This window comes from Sinohyriopsis cumingii, chromosome 7 (assembly GCF_028554795.1).
Source record: "Sinohyriopsis cumingii isolate HCF-2022 chromosome 7, ASM2855479v2, whole genome shotgun sequence".
NCBI lineage: Eukaryota > Metazoa > Mollusca > Bivalvia > Unionida > Unionidae > Sinohyriopsis > Sinohyriopsis cumingii.
This window is the reverse complement of record NC_142967.1, coordinates 94885513-94903763: the sequence shown is the minus strand read 5'-3', so window position 1 is coordinate 94903763 and position 18251 is coordinate 94885513.

Below are 18251 nucleotides of genomic sequence, written 5' to 3'. Positions count from 1 at the left end.
ATTAAATTTGTCTGTTAAACTTTGCTAAAAAATTCAATTTTAAAAACTGATACACATTTTTGTATGGCAACTTTAATTCAAATTATATTTTCTAGAGAATTTAACACTAAAGTTGAAAAGTTTTGTTTTTTGGCAAAATGTCTCCATGCCTTTATCATGAACATCAGTGGTTTTCCTTATCGGGTGTGAAGTAATTAAACTTTAGCCTGTCAGTAATAGGCAACACCTGAAATCTCTTATCATCGAAATACACTAGTTAGGGGTACTGATCAAGGAAATGATGTCATTTCCATTGATGAAGGGGAGGGGCTCTCAGATGTTAAGCTTCCTATAGTATTGAAGAGTTGGTGGAGTTCTTTGAAAATCAAGCAATCATGCCTCTTCCTAGCTATACAAGTGAGAAAAAGGATACTTGTACTTTACATGCAGTTATTGTAACTGAAACCATGAAGGTGTACAACAAGAGGAACAAGACTTTATTTTAAACCTGGAAATATTCACATAAAGTGGTCACATATCTGATTGATAATACTCTACCAAATTCCAGTGCTGCATCAGTTAAGTGACCAGAATAATAGCAGGGACAAAGCTGACAAATGAGGATCTTTATTCAGTTGTGGCACCAGACAGTAATGGTCTGGGTCTTCTAGAATTCTATGGCCATCATCCACAACAAAACTGTACCTAAAATAGATGGAAATGAATCAGTATAATGGGGCACATATGATCTGTAGGGGGAAAAAATGTTGAAAAGTTTAACCAAATCATTCATGAACATGGCAATCCAGATAGCATATCTGAGAGACCCAAGTTCCAAATTGTTGATGAAAGAAAACGGAGACTTGCTTGGAAGCATATAATGATGTTTAAGAACTGCAACTTTAAGTCAGCAGAATATAAGTTGTACAAGGAGATAAAAACAATAAACCTGGGCCAAATCCTGATGTTTCCAATATGATGCTTCAAGCTGGACTACAAGATACACCAGTGAGCAACACCAGAGCTATATATTTTCTTGTGGCCATTGACATTCCACCACATAGGAGAACATCTATGCAAAGGACCTCTAACATTGTAGGCAAGCTACTGTAGAGTTAAATACAAACTTTTTATGGCAGACAAGCTGAAACTAGTCAGACAAGTTAATGTCATACGTGGTGTCCAGGATCCTAAACAAATGAAGGTTGCTTTTGATGCAAGATGCAATGCCATTAGCATTGAATGTGAAAAGAAACCTGGTCAAAGTTTATCTCAAACTGTTGGAATTGCCTGTGAAAATGTTAAAGAGAAAAGGCTCAACTAGCAAATTCTCAGCCAAGATAAGTACTCGACCTCAGTACTCTGCAGTTTGATCTTCAAATGAATGATGGAAGACAATTATGGTGGTGATGTTAGAAATATTAAATGTCAACTCCCCCAAGTACTGGATGCCACTCTGTGCTGTTATTCTGGGTACTGCAGGAAATGTCAGCATTATTCCATGGTCTGTGGGGAGGACGTTCTAACAATTGATCGATACGATCAGCATACCTGGGCCCTCATCAAGTGATTCATCTGAACATGATAGAAAATGATAAGAATATCCTACTAGAAGTCCTGAAAATGGAATGTGTTGTTGTAGAACAATTGCAACTGAACACAATGACACGGAAATGTGAGGCTGTGAACTGATCAATCAGTGTTAAATTACCTAAAAATGTGAACTATTCAATAAACTTTGAGGCAAGACATAGACTCAATAACAGACTGGGAAAACCATTGAAAACCCCATTAAATTACTTGAGAGGTATACTTTCACCAAGGACTCTGAGATCAATGGAAACAGTGGATAAAAACTGTACTTTCCATGAGTTGTATGAAACCAGGCAACATATTCTGACAAGACGAGTAGATACGATGCAGGCTGATCTGCGGTACAAAACTCAGCAAGGCAAAATGAAGTCTGACTACTGCAAAGTACTGCTGGATTCCAAGGGTGATGACTCCTGTATGCGTGTTTATCAGGAGCCAGTGGACACTGCAGACAGAACTGAAGATCTTAGTCCATGTGTAAAATGACTGTGCTCAAAGAAATCTTGAAAAACATGATACAGAATGGAAAGCTGTCGTGGGGAAATCCGTAGGTAATACAATGCATGTTATGTGCACTTGTGTTATTTACTACCACCTGATGAGACCTATAGAGAGGTCGAAACAGTTTTCTCAGAATATAAAGACAAAGTAAAGAAATTAAAAAGCAAAATAAATCTATAACAAAAAATTCTAAAGTGAAATGACTCACTTACTGAACGAATAAAGGAATGTATTTAAGACAGAGCTGTCATGCCAGCATGTTCTAATACATAAAGAACACACTCTTTCTGTTATCCTTGTTATTCAACACAATCATCCATGTTTGCATGCATGATATCAATCAATAATCTCCATTTCATCCATGTAAACAGTAAGTCAGACCTGATTTGATATGGATGTGGGTGGGTGTACAGGACATATCATGATACAGGTAATACCTGTAATATTATATGTCACAGTTTCAACTTTATCATGCAATCTGGAAAGTCAACATGCCCTTTAATCTTTGCAGCACTGCCTATTCCTGTTGATGGAATGAGGTTTTATATAAACATTCACACCTAAACTATTGTGGTAGACATGGGATGCATCAAGCTCTTTTGGAATGTTTAGACTTCGCAGCTTTACTTTTAATTATAGTCTTGGGATGGACACACTTTTTCTTCGATATGTTTGTCTCAAGGTCCCTATATGAAACAGGCCTTATAACCTAGATTATATTATATATAGAGAGACAGACAGACAGACAGACAGTCAAATCATTCAATAGCTCGTGAAACAAAGAAAGTTATCGCCTAAGGCAGTGTAGAACCATTATTTGTTCAGAAAACTCCTGACATACCTCGGTGGAAGGCAAAGACCTTTAAATACAAGACATTTATATATTTGCTGGTATGAAATTTGAATCCCTGTTATTATCTGGTGACTACAAAACACGTGTTCGTTAGTAGTACAGGTTTGACTGTATGTGTTAGTGTGTGTATGTATGTTTAATATATATATATATATATAAATATATATATATATATATATATATATATATATATATATATATATATATATATATATATATATATATATATATAACAACAAATATCTAAACATATGAATCAACATAGATCCGACATAAAAAAAATTATATCAATCATTATCATCTCATGTTGCCACACATTTTAACAAGAGTTCACTTACTTTACAAGATTTCTTCTTTCAACCTATTATAGCTGATGCTGAGATGGAACATTCGCTAAAGAAAACCGATTTGATTCACCGTCTTAATACGGTATATCCAAAAGGTATAAAGTTCAAAACACTATACCACATTCATCAATCAAACTTTTTATGATAATTTTATGTCCCCTGTTTACAATTAGTTAAGAATATTTGTATATTATTCTAATATACAGAATAATTTAACTAGTAAAAGTATCGACGAATATCATACAAATTAGTTTACTAATTCTTTAAAAATGAACAGGCATTTTAAAATTCTCATTATATTAGTATTAATTATCTATACAATATTTGTTAATTGATTATCAATATTATGCACGCCATAATTTGTTATTATATAATTAGAGTTCTGATGAAACATTGAACATTCTTCAACAATGTCAAGATATATATTTTTTTTTAAATTGTGCATTATACATAAAAAAAATATTAATACAATTATTTCACTCTATTTATTCATAAATGTTTGAGATAGTTATTAATAGAAATATATGTATCTTTACGATCCAGTTTTATGCATTGAAATACAGTCTATTTGTACTGTATATGCATATTTCCATGTCAATTATTCATTCAATTATAAAATAATTAGGTTAAAAATGTAAGATATTACGTCATCTTGTTTATGTTGTAATTGTCTATATCATTGATCACTTAGAAATAGAATATATTTAATGGCATAAGCAATGATATTGAATTCAGTGTGATGAAGCAATAAAGCAAAACTGGTCACACATTCTATGTGTTTGTGTTGTTTATTTTATTATATATATATATATATATATATATATATATATATATATATATATATATATATATATATATATATATATATATATATATGGGAGATAACACCTAATCTTATCTTGTTACAAAGCTAAAATAGTGCACGTCTTTTAACAGATAATCATTAGAAACAAAATATATACTTTGGTCTCAAAAGATTTCATCTTGGACACCAGCAAAGAATTGTTCATTAAATATCAACAACTTTTGATCATCCTGAGTTGCAGAGGCAATTAAGGCATATACAGATATGCATTGAATGGATTGATCTGAAAATTTTACACATTCAATAAGAAAACATTTTAATAGTAAAAGCTGCAGCTTGTGCCAATGAAAAATAAACTTTGATCCAGAACTCTTGACAGATTTTTTACCCCTGCTGTGGAGAAGATAAATTTTTCAAGCGATGTGTTTCTGATGCTGATCTAAGTTTCGGCATATTGGGTATATGAAGGACAAATGTAGGAAAAGCCTTGGGTTTTGTGCCAATTGTGATCGATTCGAGAGCTGACAAGAATCCGTTACTCATTTTAAAACAGTGAAAACATCGCCACTAGCTTATGGTTCTATTGTGTACCATTAATAGCGGCAATCTTGCGATGCTGATGTAGACGAATGATCTGATGCTATTCAGTCGGGGAATCCGACTTTATGTTGCAGTACTTAGAACTTCCACTTGATAAAACGTCTATACTGAGGTAAATCAATCATCACTTTCTCTCAGACGAATAAAACTGGCTCTTCAGTATACCATCAAAGTATATTCTAATCCATTTATTACCGCATATTACGCCTTTCGGTCCAAATACAAAACATCCTTGTCTTTCTACTGCTGAAATTAATCTCTACTCAGATCAAAGAACGATATTGAAACCTATCGATAATTGAAAAAAATGAAACAGTGTCATCAGTCATTCCAGGAAAATGGTTAGAAAATTAAGAAAATATAAAGTATCGAATTTAAGATAAACAATCACGTATTCTTAATCATGTACTCATTTTTCTTCATAATTAAAAGTTTTACTCGCAAATTATATTTGGCTATTTGTATGTGTTATGATTAATATAATATATCTGTTATATTAGAGAGATCATGACCTTGGAAATAATTTCTAAAACCACAATGCATGTGACTGACGAGTGACTTGCGACCTCTTTCATAAACAAGCGATATATTAAACTGAAAGGGATTGTTTTCTAAAATAGGACGAAATTACCTTGTCAACATAGTATTTGAGTAAATTGTATTCCTAAGACGTTCGTTAATATCTGTCCAGAGGAAGAAAAAAAACGTTATGTAGGTCAGGGTTCTTAAATGCGACAATGGGGAAAATTCGGCAAAGTTACGTAGGTTAGGCGTTTTTTGACATTTAAAAAAAAAGACTAGACCAAATAAGTATTGACATATTACCATTATCCTTTCTCCTACAAAATTACATCCACTCTTAAATCCACTTTTGTTTCGGAGTAGATTTGGAATAATATTAAATTTCATGATCCTTCAGAAAGTCTATATACGACTGGCGACATGCATGTTTCGTATAATTTATGACACTTTCGGAACTCTAAAAGAAACATAAAAAGTTCAAATCATGGTTGATAAGTTTGTTATGTTGATCTAAAGAAAGTCACTTTGGAAAACACGAGCATTTGACGCTATTAAAAGGAATTCATATTTAGTGAACTGGGTATCAGTTTGTACGAACAGAACTCTTTAAATGAAATGTACAAGTGTTTTCCAGAAGGAAAAGGTCAATTTCACCAGGAACAACGGTAGAATATTCACTCCGTTTGGAAAGAAACACACAAAACATTTCAAATCTAGATGAGCGCGCGAAAAAGCATGGCTATCTAAAGGAATGTGTTCCGCTAATTTGTTTATTGAAAAGATGGACATACAAATTGGTCAAATAGTTTATAATATCAGCAGATTAAAATGCATGTAACAGTGTATGATTCAGCTAATGTACGTAACGAAGGAGCTGTATGTCCCAGCTTTGTCACAAAATATATATTCCCAGGAATGAAACATTACACACAAACCGCAACTCACGTATATACTAATAATCTATAGTATCTGTTTAGAAGGGACGATCGCATGGCATTTAACTTATGAATAAGGTATTAAAATAAAAAAAGGAATTTGAGGTTATTCTTGGTATTTTTCTTCATTGATATACATTTACCCGTAGGAGTAATTGTTTCTTTTAGTTAAATTAACCCTAAAAATGTCAAATACAATTAGAGGTAATAACAGTCGGCATGGTTTTCAAACGTTTTCTTTTCCTACTGGCTTGCGTATCTGTGTGTACTGCCTATTTAATAAGTACAATTGCTTATAAATTTAAGTAAAGAAAACGTAATAATGTTACCAATTTGTATATTTCTTTTTATTTTGGTTTTAATGAAACAAATTTGGACTTTTTGGGTATTTACGGCATTTTATCACATCATTCGCTAATCTCCTTTTACAATGACCTCATGACACAGCAAGGCAGCCTACCCGGGATGTCCTCGGCCGGTATCGATTCTACGACCAACGAGACATACCGTCTTCCAACTGATCGCCGTCATTACAGGAACAATGCATTACAGTTAAAAAATGTATGGTATTGAGTGAACAGGAACTTTATTATTAGAGATTGCATGAAAACATCATAGCACCATTCGCTATATTTTGCTTCAGAAAAGCAGTAAATTTACAAGTCTCGATGCATACGTGATAAAATTAAATGAAGTTGTTGTCAGTAATAAAATTGTCATGACAACCAAATTTAATATATTGGCACCGTTTTTGTTTTGGATCAATTAGGCATCATTAGAAGTCTTGGTGTAATTATTTGCATAAGCAATCTGTTCAAAATTCTCGAGTCTATGATCCATGCTTGTACTTATGTTACACATTATTCCATTGAAGGGACTATTTCTTCCTTTTGAGTGTCCATTGTTGAAACCATCTCTCGTATTCTGTAGTGATAACACGATTTTTAAATTAACTGTTTTGGTAGATGTACTATGTACTATTTTGCATCATTTTCAGAGTAATGATATAATCTTCAAGATGTGTGCCATTCTGGATGTCAGATTGACACTATTTTCATTTAGTATCAACTACACATCATACAAAGTATTTTTGTAAAAGCACAAGATCAATATGATCAGTATACAAGGGGAAAGTAGTATTAACAGGATTTTCAATGTGGTGTCCATACTGAACAGATCATAACCATAACGATTTATGACCAATTAGACATCATATGAAGTCTTCTGCTGAAAATAAGCCATGTTAACCTCTCATTTCCAGATGAACGGCAATAAGATTTTCAAGATTGCTATTATGGATGTCAGAGTAGCGCCATTTTTATTTAGGACCAATGTAGTTTAGTAGTAGTAGCAAAATCAACCTTGGAGAAATGTAAAACAGATAATAGGTTGTAGCAGTCATGTGGTTTGAGGAACATACAAGGATTTTATAAGCACTCTTGATACAATGCTTTATTGTTTACATCTGGCACATTTTGGGCATAAAAATAATATATTTTTGCTTCAAGGTAGTCAACCTTCATTTGCTGTGATTTACATGATAATCCAGCTTGTGCTTTCTGCCTACTGTGTAATGGGGTCAGTGATACCATGTACTTAATACATCAATGGCGTTTGGTTAAACAGACCAACCAAATCAAGTCTGGAATTAGTTTTGTGCTGTATTCTTCATTATCAATGCAAAGTGAAAAACTGTAGATGCAAAAATTGTTTACTTAAGAATGAAAAGGAGTTCATTATCTACTTTTCTAGTCTGTAATATGCTTATAACGATGAGGATATTAATCATTGCTTGGAAACAAAGGCGAGTGAATGAAACTATTTCCTGGTGCATGCATCAAAACAGTTGTTGCTGAAGCTGAGAGTGATGCTGGCAATAAAAACACAATATAGAAGAAAGCAGATTTCTGTAAGTATATAAATAGATTCTGCCTATGTGTTGTGTTGAATGGTAATGGCATACAAAGTGGCATGACTCCAGAAGCTGACTGACCTAAAATTCACCACTTAGCAGTGTGTAATGGATTGAAAGATAGAAGTGAGTAATGTATGCACCTTCCACATTTGTGGCAGAGAAAAAACAAAAGAGGAAAGAAATATGCCTTTACTGCATTTTATTACTTCTTATTTTCTTTTCTGGAACAAGTAACACAACATGAAACAGGTCGTGAAAAAAATAAAAAAAATCAGAAGTTTTTTTGCATCAAGTCTACATGTAGACACTATATTGAATAGAAAAACAAAAATATAAGGTGAAAATTTTTAAGCACCATACTTGTTACTATAATACTTTTGAAGCATATAAATACAACTGTTGCAAATGTCATATTTCCAGAATATAAATTCTACATTTTGTCTGTATAAAAAATCATAATTATAGATATCAGTGTAACATGCATACTAACTGGACTATATCTTTATTACTATAATATTACACTTAAAAGTTATAACACACCAAGACTACAAATTGATTCAAAAATGCTATACTGTATATACTTGCATATAAGCCGACCTCCAAACTGAACATGTATAAACACCAAAAAGTGCATGACCTTCGTATAAGCCGACTTACAAAACAGAGGCATCTCAAGATGCATGAGGTAAGTTCTAAATGCATTTATTTTGGCAAAGTTGTATTTAAAACATTACATGTATACTTATCTCGAGGTTATTGCGCATGCTTACTAAAAAGAAATTGTAAAATCTTGTTTGAAATGAAATTTATTTAATATTTTGTTATGTTATATAGCTGCATAAATAATGCTTCGAAAATTATGCTAATATCAAAAAAGCTGAGTTGTAGTTTGCTTTGATGTAAGCGACCTTACACCATACCTCTTAACTTTCATGCCGGGAGGAAAAACAACCTTCATTTTTGGGGTCGCTCAACGCCTACCTCCCCATTTTATAATATCTTCTGATTTTTGGTACAGAACACCTGATTATTACGTGATGTCTTCGATTTTCATTTCTCCTAAACAAGAAAAGTCCTACGTGTTCTGTTGTATCGCCTGTGAATTATTTTTATGACGAAATAATTATTTTAGTATAAAGCATTCGCCTCTTCACTAAATAGAATGTTAAGTTTAAACATTATTCACAAATTAATGATTATTTTTACCTCTACAATAATACAAAAATAAAAAATAAACTAGAAAAAAAGAAAAACAAAAACAATAAAATAATTCACAATTGATTTCAACTGCAATAATGATTACTAACAATGATGCATCTCCATATGCTAAAGCTCCTTCCCACGAAAGAAATTTACACAAGTGAAAACCTGGCATTTTAATACTGTATATACCAGTGTTAAACTGGTATAGTTACTGGTCAAAATTCCTTTTTATCACAAGCCAGTTTCAGGGTTTTAATGATTAAGTGGCCTGTACTGCTGTCACAAAATGAAAGACAAATTCGCAGACTATCAACATAGGAGACGCCAAAACATCAAGCTTTCCACTGTGGGGAAAGTAATGTTTGTTCAGCTAAAAAACAAAACTAAAATTGATTGATGGTGATCTTAGTTGATCTCGATGTGCATTTTAGGTTTTAGTATTACCACTATTCATGAACATGTAAATTATGATGGTTCTGTGCATTGTACAAATAAATGTGCGTACCTTTTAAAAAATATTACATCAATTTGTAGGATCGCTTATATAATTGAAAATTAGTAACTCATGAGCACGTGATTCAACATAAATGAAACAGCTATTAAGGACTAGCTGAAATGTTATCTGGAAGAATGCAATTTGGTCGAAACAAGGAATAAAGCAAAATCTGCATCTATGTTTGGGAATAAGCAAGAATTTAAGTGATGCTATGCACACTTTGCACTGTGTAAATATTGTTCATTATAGTTCAACATGGTCTCCCTGGTAAACTCAACCGGCCTGCAAATTATAAAGTCTTTGTTTACTTTTATTTAACTTTGTGTTTGAGAAATCAGAAAATATGCACATGCAAAATAATAACAAAATCAAGCATAGTACTTTAAAACAGTTTAATAATTGTCGGGTCACCCAAACATACAATTTTTCTACATGCTTATGTCTTAGGACACAGAATAAATTATTGTTTCATGTCCCAAGATTTACAGCCATTACGATAGTCAAAAAAAGACCTAAAAACTGTAAAGTTTACACATTGGCCCATGGTTAAGCCGACCCCCCCCCTTTCTTCCAGGCCTTTATTTATTTGTAAATTATTCGGCTTATACGTGAGTATATACGGTACACATTTGCTATTGATATAATAAAGAAAGCTTATACCCCACATCCATGTTATGAAACCTGACATTGTGTACATTATAATCAGGTCGATATTAGTATCTTTTCAGTGACAGCTGGTTTTCAACTAACCAATGAAAATGTCCGACAAGGAGTCCATTATGAGTGTGTGTGTGATTATGATTTTTAATGCAGCTTTAACAATATTTCAGTCATATCACTAAGATGTCTGCAGTGTGACAGTTTATAGTGATGTCTAGCACCGGGGCATCATGCAGCGGACATGTAGCATAATGTCCCACCCAGTCACATTATCCTGAGACCATGCCGACCAGTCCTAACACTAACCTGTTGATGGTGAGTGCCTAGCGAGGCAGCTGTTAGTACCATTTTTGTAAGTCTTTGGTATGACTCGGCTGGGGTTCGAACACACAAACTCCCGCTTCCGAGGTGGAAGCGGTAACCACTAGGCCACGGTTTGTTGTCAGTCTATTATGAGAACAACGAAGTCAGCAACCAAGCTTTGCTTCTTATAGCAAGAGCATTTATCAATTTTCACAGTAAAGCATAACGTGTATTCAGTTCATCAACTATTATGAATAACTTGGAAATAAACTGTCTTGCACACAATGAAATTAAATCTTAGTTGGCAGTCAATAACAGTGCTTTACTGCTTGTAATAAACTGATTAAGAAACTAGCTTAAAAGCACGAAGCACTGTTTTTGATTTTTCACTGGCATAAAAAATGTCAGCTGCCAAATGACACAGCTTACTCTGTGACATCTGGATATTGTTTGCTATGTGATGTTGCCACTGACAGCTTATACCACAATACACTCAACCAAAAAATTAAATTTTTAAGTCTGTTAAATTAAATTTGACAAAATACACAAACATATCTGCTTGCAGAAACAGCTTTATAAGGATCATTGGTTCTCATGCACTGGTAATGAATCCAGAAGTCTCCACACTGATCACAGCCAATCAGTACATATCAAGATTCATAACATTCAGTCCACAAATATTAAAAACATCTTAAAGTCTTGTATTGTTCAAAAAATATCAGTTTTATAAAGGAAATAGCAAATGTGCATTAGACACTATCGGAAAAGATACAGTAAAAATGAAAATTGATATTAATATTAGTTTATGTAACTCACATAATCTCATTAAACATCCTGAATTCTGTATGCACACAGTTACTGAAGTTTGACAATTCCATTGTCAGATGCTAGGACAGAGCATATGATGGTAGCTGAATGACATATTCCACCTGAGGATTCACAGCATCAGATTCTTCATCCTGGTGGCCTTGACAGGTAACTGCTCAACTGGATCTTTCTCCAGGTGGATATGATGGGAGAGAGAGCTGGTTGCTCCATCTCTCCATCCTGTTCCACCATGTTACCCTGACATGTGGCAGCCTCATTATCATTCATGAACACTATAAATAAAAGAATAGCTGATTTTAAATCTACTATTTAAACAAAATAGTACATTCTTAAACTTTGACAACTTATGAGCCATAACTGGAAGTAATTATGGATTACTTTAATATATAAAAAAATACAATTAAAGTCAATACCCCAGACCTGCCAGCCCTGACAAGTCCGTCTCAGTAAGGCAATAGATTTTTCCTTAAGTTTGACCAGTTTTCAGTACGGTGTAAAACAGTATCAAAAGCTGTTACTGTAAAGCTCAAAAACGTAATTAAAAGTTAAGTATTCGAATCATGCAGCGAAATTAAACATTATGTTCAACTGAAAAGTGTGTAAAGTAAACAGAGATTAGTTGCTACTAGTACAGTTGCACATACTCAAGTTCCAAACCCTATGCAGCTCAATGGCTTGTGGCTATATCTCAGCTTGACCTAATTCTTATCTTTTTCCATTTCAAGTAATGACGGCAATCACATCTCTTGCCACAAGTGATACTCAAATTGGCATGTGATGTCCAATCAACGTAATTGTGTCCATTCCAGATTTTTATTAACAATAATCTGAATAATCCTTTTTATTCTTTGGTGTCGATAATTAACACTTTTCAATTTCCCCTTTTGTCTTAAACATTCATCTCTTTTTTTTTAAATCGAAAATCAACAGTTTGATCATGGCGACAGTTTAAAGCATCTGTAAAGTTAGTCAGGCTCGCTGAATAATTTCACTTATTCAAATATGAAACCCCCGATCCAAATCAAACACAGATGAACAAATGTTCCAGAATTTTTGCCATTGATCATTTCCCACAGTTTTTGGTTTTATAACCTAAATCTGCATTTTATGGGTAATTTTCATAAGACTAACCGCAAAATTGTAAGGGCTGGAAGGTGTGATACCCTAATGTCATTTAAATATGTTGCAAACTTTAAAGAAAATGGCTAAAGCGGACTGGTCATCACTAACCTGTCTGATATTACCATAGTAACAAGCAACACATTCAAATTCATGGAATGCTTTCAATAAATGCTTTTGAATGAAATTTTTATGTAAAAAATTATTTTCCGATAAAGTAGTGTAATGGACTTTCTATTTTTCCTTATGGTGGTGTTAGTAACATAAATGTGAAGGAACTTAAGCTTTAATAAATTCATAACATACATACAGACAGAGTCCAGTAAGTTACATGGGAAAACGCTTCACCTACCACTAGTATATATAATAATTTTTATGATAGAGACACAATATATATAAATATAAATATATATATATATATATATATATATATATATATATATATATATATATATATATATATATATATATATATATATATATATATATATATATATATATATATATATATATATATATATATATATATATATATATTTCCTATAATATTAACACCTACATATCAGACCAAACTTTTAATTAGAAATTCTTAATTAAACCATCATCTTGATTTAATTGAATTTCTTTCTTACACTTTGTACTCTCGTGTATATTATATTTTAAGCTGCCAACATCTTTATTATTTTTATTGTTCATCGTCTAACTATTTAAACATGCTGCAACACATTAGTAAATCTAAGAACTGAAGTATTAGCATGCCAACATTCAAACAGTACTTTGAAATAAACTTGTTCCTGCAAGTATTAACAGTAAATGCAAATAATACACTTGACGACTTTACTATTCTGAGTACCAGGCAACTCTTAAAATTAATATTTAAAACAAAAATGATATACAAGGTTAACAATTAAATACTGCCCTGGCCTTGATACTGCAATTGGCCATATGACACAGCCAACTGATCATGCTTTGAATCTACATTTCCACTAAAATAAATATAATTTCTTTGAATCTTGTAAAGATTTCTGGCTTGCAAATATCAAATATCATGCAGCTATGTTTTTTCCTACATACTTATTAATCTATTAGCAAAATGGAGGAATAAGTCTCGACAGGTTTTCTTAATTTTCTAAATTTAAAGTTACATTAACCCACTGAGGACTGAGACCTCACGATATGTTCACTAATCAACACAACTAGGTAGACACATATATACCAATCTGATGAAAATTCTTGGGTTTTATCATGCACATGCAATCTTATGTCATTGTAATTAATATGCATTCGTTCATGATATAATTTTTAAATCTGATATTGTGCGAGCGAAGGAGACATGAACATCTCTATAATAGATTATATAGATACACTTTTGACATTGCTTTCTCAATACAATATAAAAATTAAATGAAGAGTCTGTACAGTTAATTCGAATTACTATCGTTATGGGTTTAATGTCATTTTTCAGCATATGATATGCTATACATGACAACCAGTATTTACTGATTATTATTTATTATTATGAATCAGAAACTACTGAAACTTAATTTGTACATACATACAATGTTAAATTAAACTTTCTTATCATAACTATTTGGTAAGTACTGTCTCCAGAGAAGTACTTTGGTCACAATTTACTCACTTAATTGTGAAAAGTCCCTTCTGAACTTGAAACAGGAGACAAGCACTATTTATCATGGACTTGAACACATATCTTTCAATAACAAGATAAAATATAAACTTTAGACAATTATTATAAAAACTTGCCACCTTTAGGCAAATTAACTGACTCGAACCACTCGGTATTAAAAATCTCCAAGCTGCTTGGGATGAAAAAGTTCAATATCTGTAGCTATTTCAACTTTGAGCTATGAAATATAAAGATATTTGTTCATAACCAGTTCATGAGGTGGCAACCATTTAACAAAAAACAAAAAACACCAAGATAATGACAACTTTTGCAATGCAATCTGACTGGACAAAATTACGATTCCATATTTAATGGGTCTATTCAACGTGAAGACAAAATTCAAGCTGTCAATCATTGGCTTTAGAAAATTAAGACATTATACATACTTCTGAATAGATAAATACTGCTTGGATATGAATGGTTAAGTGAATTTTAATAAAAATTAAAATATTGCCTTTCTCTTGTAAAAATTTAAAATTTATCACTATATAATAAATTTATCAGTAAAACAAAAGCAAAATCAATAAATGAAATAAGTATTACAACAGAAAAATATTTCCATTACAAAAGAATGAGTCTAATTTGACTATGGCTTGTTAATCATGCTTGTGTTGGCATTCAAAATCAACTAATACTAAGGAACAAGAAATAAAAGAAAAAAAGTATACAAACATAGTGTATTCATTTCTGCATTGTTCTAAAAGTGAATTTAGAACCATTCTCATCTCTCCAACACTAAGTCTCTTATTCTCTAGAAACAGCAACATGTTTATTTGAAATACACTATAACAACATCCTGACACAATGTATATGCATAGTGTAAACACAAAGCACGATAACTGTAATAGATAAATCACAGACAATACCATTACAGCATGCCAGCTATAGCCATTTATAATGGAACAGAACTTTTTTTCTTGCATGTAGGCAAAATAAAATGCATTTTTCAACCAATTCTGGAAAAAGTCTGGAAATTCAAGAAGGAAGATAGTCAAGGTTTGATACCCATGTTTGCAATACGACAATGTACATATTTAAATAAAAAAAGTTTATTGCATCTTTTTCTCTTAAAACAAAAAAATTTGGCTTTAAGGATATGGTGATGCAAAGCGAATTGTTCTCACCTACATAACAATAGGAAATCTCTGAAGTAAGAGTAAGATACATCTACAATGAAATTTAAAACATTGAAATCTATCTTTAACATGTGCTTGACTGAAAAGGTACAATTGAGAAAGGCAAATAAATGAAGGAATTCTTGAACAAAGCAATGGTGGCAATGCAATAGGAAAATCATCAGGATTACCCTGGGTATCGCTGTTTGGAGAGGGAAAGCGGACATCTCTTGGCCACCATGAAGGTTGTTTTTCTGGCCTATATGCTGCTTTTCCTTAAAAATTTAAGACAAAAACGTTACCATAAAACAAACATTTTATAAAAATCATAATACATGTATTTTGTTTGTGTGTACTCAATTAACATAAACTTTCATGTACATAAAAATCACCATGATGACTTGTTTTAAAGGCAGTGCTAAAAAAATCTCATAGTCAGACGCCTTGGGCCCCTCTAATGTCAGATCAGGCCTGTCCTATGTTATAAAAGAGGTGCACATTTGGGTTGTAATCAAATTTTCAAAGAAAAATTTGACTGAAATGATGAAATGCAGAAATGTATTTTCAAGATGCTGACATACCTGCCACAAAGATTAAAATCAGACTGCTGCTGTCCTACGTGAAGTCTAAATCTGATTTTAATCAAATTGTTACATGACATGTCATGCTAAAAACATGATTTGTAGTCCCAAGCCCCCCAACACTGACGTGTTTCGAGAAAACAATTTTCAGAAGTCTTTAGAAATAAAATATGGAGAAAAAAAACTACAACTCTCAGTAGATGCCCATTACAAGTAGCATATAAAAACAGTAAACAGTCATAATTGGAGCTGATGTAAAACTATCCTTTGGGCAGTTTAAAAGCGGTACTTAAAAGGCTAAGAGGTCAGGTTATACATCACCATCTCATATATTACTTAATTGGCTGACAATAGCTTGTGAGATGTGTTTGAACACTGCACTGGGTGAGACCACTGTGCGGTCTGCATAGGTATGCTCATTGCTCAGGACATGGAACAACGCAATAGGTAAATCAATGAGATGCTAGATGCATGTAATATTAAAAAAGGTAATGTGTATCATCGCTTTAAATGAAAATGTTTAAACCATATGTATTACAGGTTCTTGATATGTTTGTGAATAGCGGCAACATTTGAAGACAGATTTTAATGCACATATAACATGAACAGCATGATCATTTCCAATGTCAGAATAGTATTCAAGTGTGATTCATATCTAAAGTTGATTTAAAAAGAAATTTGTTATCAATAGTATCAACAAAGCCAAATAAAAATAAATTTAAGAATTCGTATATGGATTTTTAGCTTGTGAAACATGCTATTAAAAAAACAAAAAAACAAACAAGGCAGGAGAGTGACAATGAATTCTTTGCACATACTTTAAACAATATATTGGCATATGTCAACTTGATTCTGACCCTGATTGTCTGAGACACCAAAAGAGAAGTTTGAACACCAGGACAATCCAGTCTCTAGTGGGTGTAGTGGGGAACACTAAATACACCGGCATTTCCTTCAAACCCGCTACGAATTGCAATTTTGTGTAACAAATAAGATTAAAATAAGGGGAAATATTGGGTATATGGAAATTGGAGTTCAGGCTTGTGGAATGTTGGCCAGGGCCTGTGATCTTTTTAAGTCACAAGCCTTGGGTCTGTGTCCAATTTTTTTCTTTGAGTACTGCAGGGTTCATTATAATCAATTTTTATCACCATTTCCCCTCCAAAAATGTCAATATGTCACCAGCTAATGGTATGCATATTTGTCATTAATAACTTCTGAATGACAGAAAAAATACTTTCTTATGGTCAAAAAGAGGACCAATTGCACAAATAAAACACATATATGCTGTGCACATCTGGGCTTTCCCTCTATTCTTTGATCACCACACAAATGTATTCCAGGATGTTGATACTCACCATAAATTCCATTTCTTCTAAGTCTTGCTGGTATTAAGAACACAAGCATATCCCAAGAGGACAATGATGACTCTGCATATGGCAATGCAAGAGGCTCCTCCTCAGTTTCTCTTGCAACATCTATAAACATATATTTAAAACGTTTGATAAGTGCTGTACCAGACAATTCTTACGGTATGAAATACTATTAACATGACATAACAAAAGGAACGTTTAAGCACTGTTAAACTTGTTCAGCATCAATCTTTGTACTCGGCTTTGACAATAACCTTTAACAATAAAAAAATATGCCGGTTACAAAAATAGTTATATCTCTATGAAGGATTAAATGACAGTCACGCCTAGCGCAGAGCAATCAAGTTTCTAAAATTATTTAGAAGAAAACTAAATTACAACCAACATATAAAACATCATTTTCATGATTTTAAAGTGACTGTGCATGGTAAAAATATGCGTGATTACTAACCATTTTGTTGACTGGGCATGTACAGTTGCCCCAAAGCAACCTCCTTGAATTTGTCCAATATGGTTTGGCTATCAACAAATGCACTCATGTGACCAGGTGCTGAAATAAAATGTATCATAAATTTAAAAAAAAATGATTATATAAATCTCAAACTAGATTTTGTATTGAAGTACTTTTAGCATCATTTCTAAATGGAAAACAATGCATCGCAACTTTTTTCTTCATGAGAGCAGCCCACTAAAGGATGACTTATTCATGCGAGCATTGCAGGTACGTCTAAACAATCTGTAGTATCATTTAAGGACCTGACCTTTTTCTCCAACTGAATTGAAGAATCAATACGGATGATCTGCACTGATAATTTTAGCTTTACCAAAGGTACATT